The following is a 9,510-nucleotide window of genomic DNA, read 5'->3' on the forward strand; positions in this document are numbered from 1 at the left end:
GATAACAAAGTATTAAAACCTTGGGTTACACGCAGTCGATATCCTGGCGTAATTATTAAACAAAGTATTAAAACCTTGTTACAGTTTAAGTCCCCAATTAGTTGGAATATTTGACTTCGGGTATAAGGATAATTTAACGAGGACACTCGCACTTTAAATTTATGACCGATGGACTGTTATGGACAAAAACCAGACGGACATATTAAATAATCCAGGACAAAGGACAATTAACCCATGGGCATAAAATTAAAATCAACACGTCAACCATCATGGTTACGGAAGTTTAAATAAGCATAATATATTTTATTTCATATTTCATCGTATTTTTATTTACTCGCTATTTTATTTAACGTCATTTATTTATTGTCATTTATTTTTCGCTACTTTAATTATCGTCATTTATATTTTGCATTAGGTTTTAATTGTAACTTAAAATATAAAATCGACAAACCAGTCATTAAACGGTAAACCCCCTTTTATATATTATCAATATAATATATTTTGTACAAATATAATTGTTTAAAAATATAGTGTGCAATAAGCCCGCTCCCTGTGGAACGAACCGGACTTACTAAAAACTATACTACTCTACGATTAGGTACACTGCCTATAGTGTTGTAGCAAGGTTTAGGTATATCCATTTTGTAAATAAATAATTAAAACTTGTGTAATATTTCGTCGTATTTCGTATTTAAATTAATACTATTTCGTACACCCCGCTGCACACATCATATATATATATATATATATATATATATATATATATATATATATATATATATATATATATATATTTGCTCTGTATTATTTCAAGATATTATTAGTATACATAAAATATTACGACGGAGTGCTGTCCGAGTGATTTCAAAATAGTTTTTTTGAATGAGTCGAAGCTAAGGAAATTATGGGTTATAGCTATGGAGGTGATGGGTATGGTTCATGGGTATGCTCGTGAGGTCAATCTAGTGTTTATCATCTCCGTTGCGTCTACGTACTTTCCTGCAATATTGAATCTCAATATTGATACGTTCGTGAATCCGATGCCAACCTTGCACTTATTAAATGACGTTATATGTATTTTTACTACGAAATACAGTATTGTGAGTTTCATTTGCTCCCTTTTATATATATTTTTGGGACTGAGAATACATGCGATGTTTTTATTAATGTTTTACGAAATAGGCACAAGTACTAAAACTAATTCTACGTGGGTTTAAACCAGAAATATACCCTTAGTTTGGTAACATTAAACTACTTGTCTATGTACGGTAGGCGCGAATCCTAAAGATAGATCTATTGGGCCTGACAAACCCCATCCTAACTATGGGATGCTTTAATACTTCGAGGTTATTTTAAACACACCTGATCTGGTGTACTTCAGAGGGTAAAACATGAACGTTAAGGCTTGTTACCGGGTGCCTACAACTTATAGAATACTTTTATACACTTGCGAGTGTACATATATTTATAAACGGAAATATTGTGGTCTATTAATATATTGAAATGATTGTTATGATAAACCTGTGAACTCACCAACATTTTGGTTGACACTTTAAAGCATGTTTATTCTCAGGTATTAAAGAAATCTTCCGGTGTGCATTAGCTCATTTTAAGGATATTACTTGGAGACATTCATGGTATATTTTGAAAGACGTTGCATTCGAGTCATTGAGTTCATCAAGATTATTATTAAGCCAATTATAGTTGGATGTATTATGAAATGGTGTGCATGCCGTCAACTTTCGTTGTAAAGAAAGTTTGTCTTTTAAAAACGAATGCAATGTTTGTAAAATGTATCATATAGAGGTCAAATACCTCGCGATGTAATCAACTATTGTGAATCATTTATAATGTATATGAACTGGTCCTTTCAGTTGGTATCAGAGCGGTGGTCTTAGCGAACCAGGTCTGCATTAGTGTGTCTAACTGATAGTCGTTAGGATGCATTAGTGAGTCTGGACTTCGACCGTGTCTGCATTTCAAAAGTTTTGCTCATCATTCTTGTCGGAAATTACCTGCTTATCATTCTTAGTCTAGACACATCTTATTGCATTGATTGCATGAATAGTGTATAGACAAAATTCATATCTTAGCATATCTGCTAATTCATATCTTAGCGTATCTGTTACTGTAAACTTTGCCTGACATATTCCGTAAATTCCTCCGTAATCTACGAAACCTTTTGCTCTATATAATTAGAATATCACCCGATAGCTGGAAAATCATTTTATATCGAAAAATTCTTTATTCAATCGTACGAAATGGAATTCGTCATTAGTTTAAGTCCCTCGAATTCCGAAATGGAATCCCACTCAAGTTCCGAAAGCAGTGTGACCGGAATGGATCAACCAATTAGTCATCATCTATTCTGGATGAATTGGGGATGGGTTCGTAGCCTCCTTAATCATTGGAGACAAGAAGAAGGTGATCCCTTCCATCCACCACATTGCCCTCTTGGCGAAGAACCTGAAGCACTTACCGGCGAACCTATCCAAAACACCATTTTCTCTCTTATTTCTAGAGTATCTCGTCACGATTACATACTACACCAAATTCTAGATTTTATTTATCCACTCGTCCGAACCGACAATCACCCCGGTGTAATAGAAGAAGTCAACGAGCTTCGCGCTCGGGTAGTGGCTTTGGAGAATATGGTGCAAAGGTTACAAACACCAGTAGCAGCACCAGCAGCATAAACAGTACCACCATCAGCAACACCAACAGTACCATCACCACCACCAACAACAACATCCACATCCCACACCGCAACATCACAATATGTATCTCAAACATCAACGTCATACGGCCTGTAAATATCCAGCAATATCAACAACAACAAACGATGAAGTATTAATTCATAAACTTCATTGAAGAGATATCTCTGCGGCAGTTATGTAATCTCCAAAATCTTAGAGATTATTTAATTCTGACCGTAAATCGGATGAGTGAACGGAGATGGTAGAGTAGAAACTTTGATCGAAAATGGTGTACGATTTACAAGCTAGAATTGTTTTACCAACAGCATCAACAGGACCGTAGCATCATCAACACAGTCAGTGTCGTCAGTATCGTCAGAATCAACAGCACCTGTAACATCACAAACTCTGTCAGTTCAAGAATCATTGTGGATATCATTACGAATCAACAACAAATATATTGTATCAACGAGTTATGAAGTATTAACTCATTTCCAATCGAAAGATTTATATGTATATTTTATATGTATAAATTTTTAAACCATAATAAATCTTCCCGTACTAAGCTATTATGTGTGAATCTTAACTACTCAGTTAATTCATATTACAAATATGCAATGATGTACGTCCTTCGTCCGCAACTTAACCATCGTTAATTACAATCTCTGTCTCAATTCAATAAAAAATCCAATTTATAATAAATCAAGTGTATTATTTGAATATATGTTTGATTTTACGCTTTCATCATCGATCTACTCGAAACTTTTCAAATAACATCATTCGTACCTTGCGAAGTTCACAAGAATTTCACGAAAACCAACAAATAACAAAGTAATGATTCATAATTTTAATATTATTGAAGAAATACTTATGCAATTTAAAAAGTTTTAGGGATTACTCAATTCTAGTTCCAACCATAAAACAAATGAGTTTAATTTAATATTAACTCATTAAATCTATATTACATCTAAAGAAAATATACACATATATTTTCATAAAGACTGTAATAAACTTCTTTTGTACAAAATATTAATTGTGAAAATTTTTTTAACGGGTAGGTAATACCCGAGAGATATATAAATTCACAATTAATATATTAAATTTTTCGAAACTGATTCAGCAATCATCAACTATACTCCCTACTTTCACAACAATATCCATTTTTCATATAAATCAAAACAATCATACTCATTCAAATTCAATTACATATTCTGATTTTGAAATCGCATAATTCAATTCGAAATATAACCAGTATCATCACTCTTAGATTCCTATATCTTTCAAAGCTATACTTTGACTTCAAAACTGTGATGACCCGGGAATTTCCAACCAAATTTAAACTTAATCGTTATAAGTTTCCGACACGATAAGCAAAGTCTGTAATGTTGAGTCTAGAAAATTTTGGAACAGATTACATGAATGCATTTACCCTTTGACTATTACCGACGATTCACGAACCTTATAATGGTAAACAGAAATGTATATACAAACAATTATATATGTAAACAATCATATATAATAAATTAAATATATTAATGAACTGTTATATGATTGGGATATTATGAAAGATAACTTAAAATAACTAGAACTTGTTATTTTAATATATAGGGTAAATTTAATATAAAGGATTTCGAACATAATTGGTCAACGTTAACAAAGTAGTAAATGTACGATGTTATACTTTGAAATTAATTATTTTAATAATTAATTTTGATCCAAGTAATACAACTTTAGGCTTAAAAACTACTATATGTATGATGTTAAAATGTATAAATATTGAATATATAATATGTATTATGTAAACATTTAATTTTATAAAGCCAATAGTATATAAAATAAATATATGTAATTAGAAGTTAAAATATAATTAATATATTAAAATCTTTATTATTTTTTTTTCATTGACATAAATAATATTATTAATATCAAAATCAGTATTATTAATAATATCATCTAATATATATATGTAAAAATTAATATATTTGATTTGTTGCATTATTACTGTTTTGAACAATATATATATATATATATATATATATATATATATATATATATATATATATATATATATATATATATATATATATATATATATATATATATATATAGTTAAGAAATTATTATATATTATTATTATTAATATCAATATAAATAATATTATAATTATCATTATTATAAATTTCAATAAAATTATTATTATGGTTACTTATTATTATTATTTATTTATTTTTTTTCTTTTCTGTTATTATTATTAATGTTGTACTATTGTTATATTTATGTTATTAATATTATTGTATTGTCACTATTTATAATATTAAAAATAATAATATTATTAATATATTTATTAAATATTAAAATTAATATATAAAAGGCAATTATATAATGTATAACATACAGATATATAATCTAATATATATATTACGCGTACCATTTAATTATTTATATCACTATCAGTCTTTATCTGTTTTTGTTTCTTTATCTGATTCGAATTTTTTTGTCAATCAATGATGTCCTACAAAACAACCCGTGATCAATTCACTTCAATTATTCCATTCCCTCATAATTATTACAGCTATCGACTCATGAAGATTAAAACAGAAAAATTTTACATAAAAGAAAACCGTATCTCTGTTATGTAACCCACGTTGGCATAATTCGAATTCGAAGGAATCCTCACAAATTAATGATACAGAAGCATTAGGAATCACATATATAAACTACCTGTAAGTTTCTAACTTTCAATTCGCTCTAATTACTCTAAATTTCGAAGTCAAACAATAAGAAGAAAAAGTCAAAGAATTTGTTCTTGGGTAAATTCGAATTTTTTTTTGAAAGTGTAGATCAAATTGATGAATCAGATAGTTTATATGAATGATTTAGAGTCTCTTTTGTGTTGTAACATTTTTCTAAAACATCACAGAAATCAAAAGTCGATTTATTTTTTTTTCCTTGAACCCGTCGCTGTTTACTGCAGCTAATCTTGGGCTTTTATTTTTTTTTACGGTGATATTAATATGAAATAACAATTACGAGAGTTTATGAATTGTATTAGGTCCTAAAACTAACTCGTTATATAATTGAATTGCTTCGCTGGTCATCCAAATTACAGGAGGTAGAAGATAAAACAAGAACACATTAAATTACGTGTTATATATAAACTGTTGGGGGTATAAAACAGAATAGCAGGCACAGCCCAGCTGGTTAAGGTATTGTTTGGATGTTTGAGAGGTCGGGGGTTCAAGCCCGTGCATGGGCCATTTTTTTTGGAAATTCATTCTATTAAGGTAGTTATCTTCTTTTTATTTTCATTATTTTTCTTACTATTATTATTATTATTATTATTATTATTATTATTATTATTATTATTATTATTATTATTATTATTATTATTACCTATTAATATTATTGTTGTGATATTAATTATTACTAGTATCTTAATTGTTAATAATCTAAAAACTAACACTAAAACAAGTATTATTACGATTATTATTATTATCATTATTGTTATTGCTATTATTAATTAAAATTGATTATATATATACTAAAAATTAATATTATAATTATTATTGTTACTAATGTTATTATCATTATCATTACTAGTATTATCATTATAATTAGTACTATCATCACAATTATTATTATAAGTATTATCATGATTAATAATATTATTTTCATTACTAGGAAAATAATACCACCTATTATCATTATCATTATTATCACAGATCATTATCAAAGTTTGTACAAATAGATATTCGTATATGAAAAGTTCATTACTATGATATTTGTAATACATATCACCATATTATTTTTGTACTAATTAAGTTATATAAGATATCAAATGATATATGAATATATTTTTATCATATAAAAATCCTGATATAAGTTTTTATTTGCAACCTGTTAAAGAAAGATAAATATTAGTATATATAAAATATACAAATTAAATATATTAAGTAACATATAATATAACAATCATATTATTAATAATAATAAACTCGTTCGATTACAATTATACGTGTTAATAGTTATGCAAATGATATAGGTTCGTGAATCCAAGGCCAACCCTACACTTGTTCAATGTCGTAATATGTATTTTTACTACAAAATACATTAGGTGAGTTTCATTTCCCTTTTTACCCTTTATATTTTTGGGCTGAGAATACATGCGCAACTTTTATAACTGTTTTACGAAATAGACACAAGTAATTGAAACTACATGATATGGTTGAATTATCGAAATCGAATATGCCCCTTTTTAGTCTGGTAATCTAAGAATTAGAGAACAGACACCCTAATTGACGCGAATTCTAAAGATAGATCTATCGGGCCCAACAAGCCCCATCCAAAGTACCGGATGCTTTAGTAATTCGAAATTTATATCATGTCCGAAGGAGGATCCTGGAATGATGGGGATATTCTTATTATGCATCTTGTTAATGTCGGTTACCAGGTGTTCAATCCATATGAATGATTTTTTATCTCTATGTATGAGATGTGTATTGAAATATGAAATCTTGTGGTCTATTAAAATAATAGAAATGATTGTTATGATAAACTAATGAACTCACCAACCTTTTGGTTGACACTTTAAAGCATGTTTATTCTCAGGTATGAAAGAAATCTTCCGCTGTGCATTTGCTCATTTTAGGGATATTACTGGAGTCATTAATGGTATATTTCAAAAGACGTTGCATTCGAGTCGTTGAGTTCATCAAGATTATTATTAAGTTAATTATAGTTAAATACATTATAAAATGGTATGCATGACGTCAACTTTCATTGTAATGAAAGATTGTCTTTTCAAAAACGAATGCAATGTTTGTAAAATGTATCCTATAGAGGTCAAGCACCTCGCGATGTAATCAACTGTTGTGAATCGTTTATAATCGATATGGACTTCGTCCGGATGGATTAGGACGCGTCCTCATAGTTGGTATCAGAGCGGTAGTCGTAGCGAACCAGGTCTTGCATTAGTGTGTCTAACTAGTAGTCGTTAGGATGCATTAGTGAGTCTGGACTTCGACCTGGTCTGCATGTCAAAAAGTTTTGCTTATCATTTTGTTTCGAAAATTATCTGCTTATCATTCTTAGTCTAGACACGTCTTGCTGCATTTATTGCATGAATAGTGTATAGACAAGATTCATATCTTAGCGTATCTATTACTGTAAACCTTACCTGGCGTATCCCGTAAATTTCTCCGTAATCTACGAAACCTTTTGTCCTATATATATGGATATTCTATGTAATTAAGAATACCATCCGTTAGCCAAAAAATCATTTCATATCTAAAAATTCTTTATTCAATCGTACGAAATGAAATTCGTCATTAGTTCAAGTCACTCGGATTCCGAAATGGAATCCCACTCAAGCTCCGAAAGTAGTGTGACCGGAATGGATCAACCAATCAGTCATCATCTATTTTGGATGAATTGGGGATGGGTTCGTAGCCTCCTCAATCACTAGAGACAAGAAGAAGGTGATCCTTTCCATCCGCCACATTGCCCTATTGGCGAAGAACCTGAAGCACTTACCGGTGAACCTATTCGAAACACCATCTTTTCTCTCATTTCCAGAGTATCTCGCCACGATTATATACTATACCAAATTCTAGATTATATATATCAGCTAGTCTGAACCGAAAATCACCCCGGTGTAATAGAATAAATCAACGAGCTTCGCACTCGGGTAGTGGCTTTAGAGAATATGGTGCGAAGATTACAAACACCAGCAGCATAACCAGTACCACCACCAAGGTCAACAGTACCATCACCACCACCAACATCAACATCCGCATCCCACACCTCAACATCTTAATCTATACCTCGAACATCAACATCATACGCACCACAAATACCAGGGAGTACCAACAGCAATTACCAATGAAGTATTGAACCATAACTTCATTAATATTCTGCGAAGAATATGTGGATCCTAATATTTGTAGAGATTACTTATTCTAGCTCAAATCGAAAATCAAATGAGTCTAACATTATATTGACTCATTAAATCCATGATTACATCTGAAGAAAATATATATGTATATATGTTTTAAAAAAGATTGTAATTAAAAATTCTTTTATACAAACTGTTAATGGTGAAAATATTTTAACAGGTAGGTAATACCCGAGGAATATTTAAATTTCACATTAATAAGTTACACTGTATACTCTTCAAATCTGATTCAACAGTTATTCACTATCCTATTTACAACCAGCGAGATACGTATCCGTTCACCAAAGAATAACTATTTTCATTCAAATTCAATTTCGTATTTGGATTTTGACCTATCAGAATCCAACAAGTGGCATAATGAAGAAATAATAGACACAATCAAAATTGATTAGAAACAGACTAATTAACAATATTAAATTTTATCAAGAAAACCACGCTAACAAAATCCTAGCTAACTGTTCCTAGCTAACTGTTAATTCCTTATTACATTTTATTTATCGCAATTTAATTATCGCAATTTATTTTATCGCAATTTATATTCTCGCAATTTTATTTATTGTCATTTAATTTCTGTTATTTACTTTACGCACTTTATTTATCGTTATTTAATTTCTGTTATTTACTTTACGCACTTTATTTATCGTTATTTAATTTCTGTTATTTATTTTACGCACTTTAAATATCGGGACACGTATACAAGGTTTTGACATATCATATCGACGCATCTATATATATTATTTGGAATCACCATAGACACTCTATATGCAGTAATGATCGAGTTCTCTATACAGGGTTGAAGTTGATTCTACAATAATATATATAATTTGAGTTGTGATCGAGTCTGAGATGAATACGGGTCAC

The sequence above is a fragment of the Rutidosis leptorrhynchoides genome, chromosome 2 (genome assembly GCF_046630445.1).
Source record: "Rutidosis leptorrhynchoides isolate AG116_Rl617_1_P2 chromosome 2, CSIRO_AGI_Rlap_v1, whole genome shotgun sequence".
Lineage (NCBI taxonomy): Eukaryota > Viridiplantae > Streptophyta > Magnoliopsida > Asterales > Asteraceae > Rutidosis > Rutidosis leptorrhynchoides.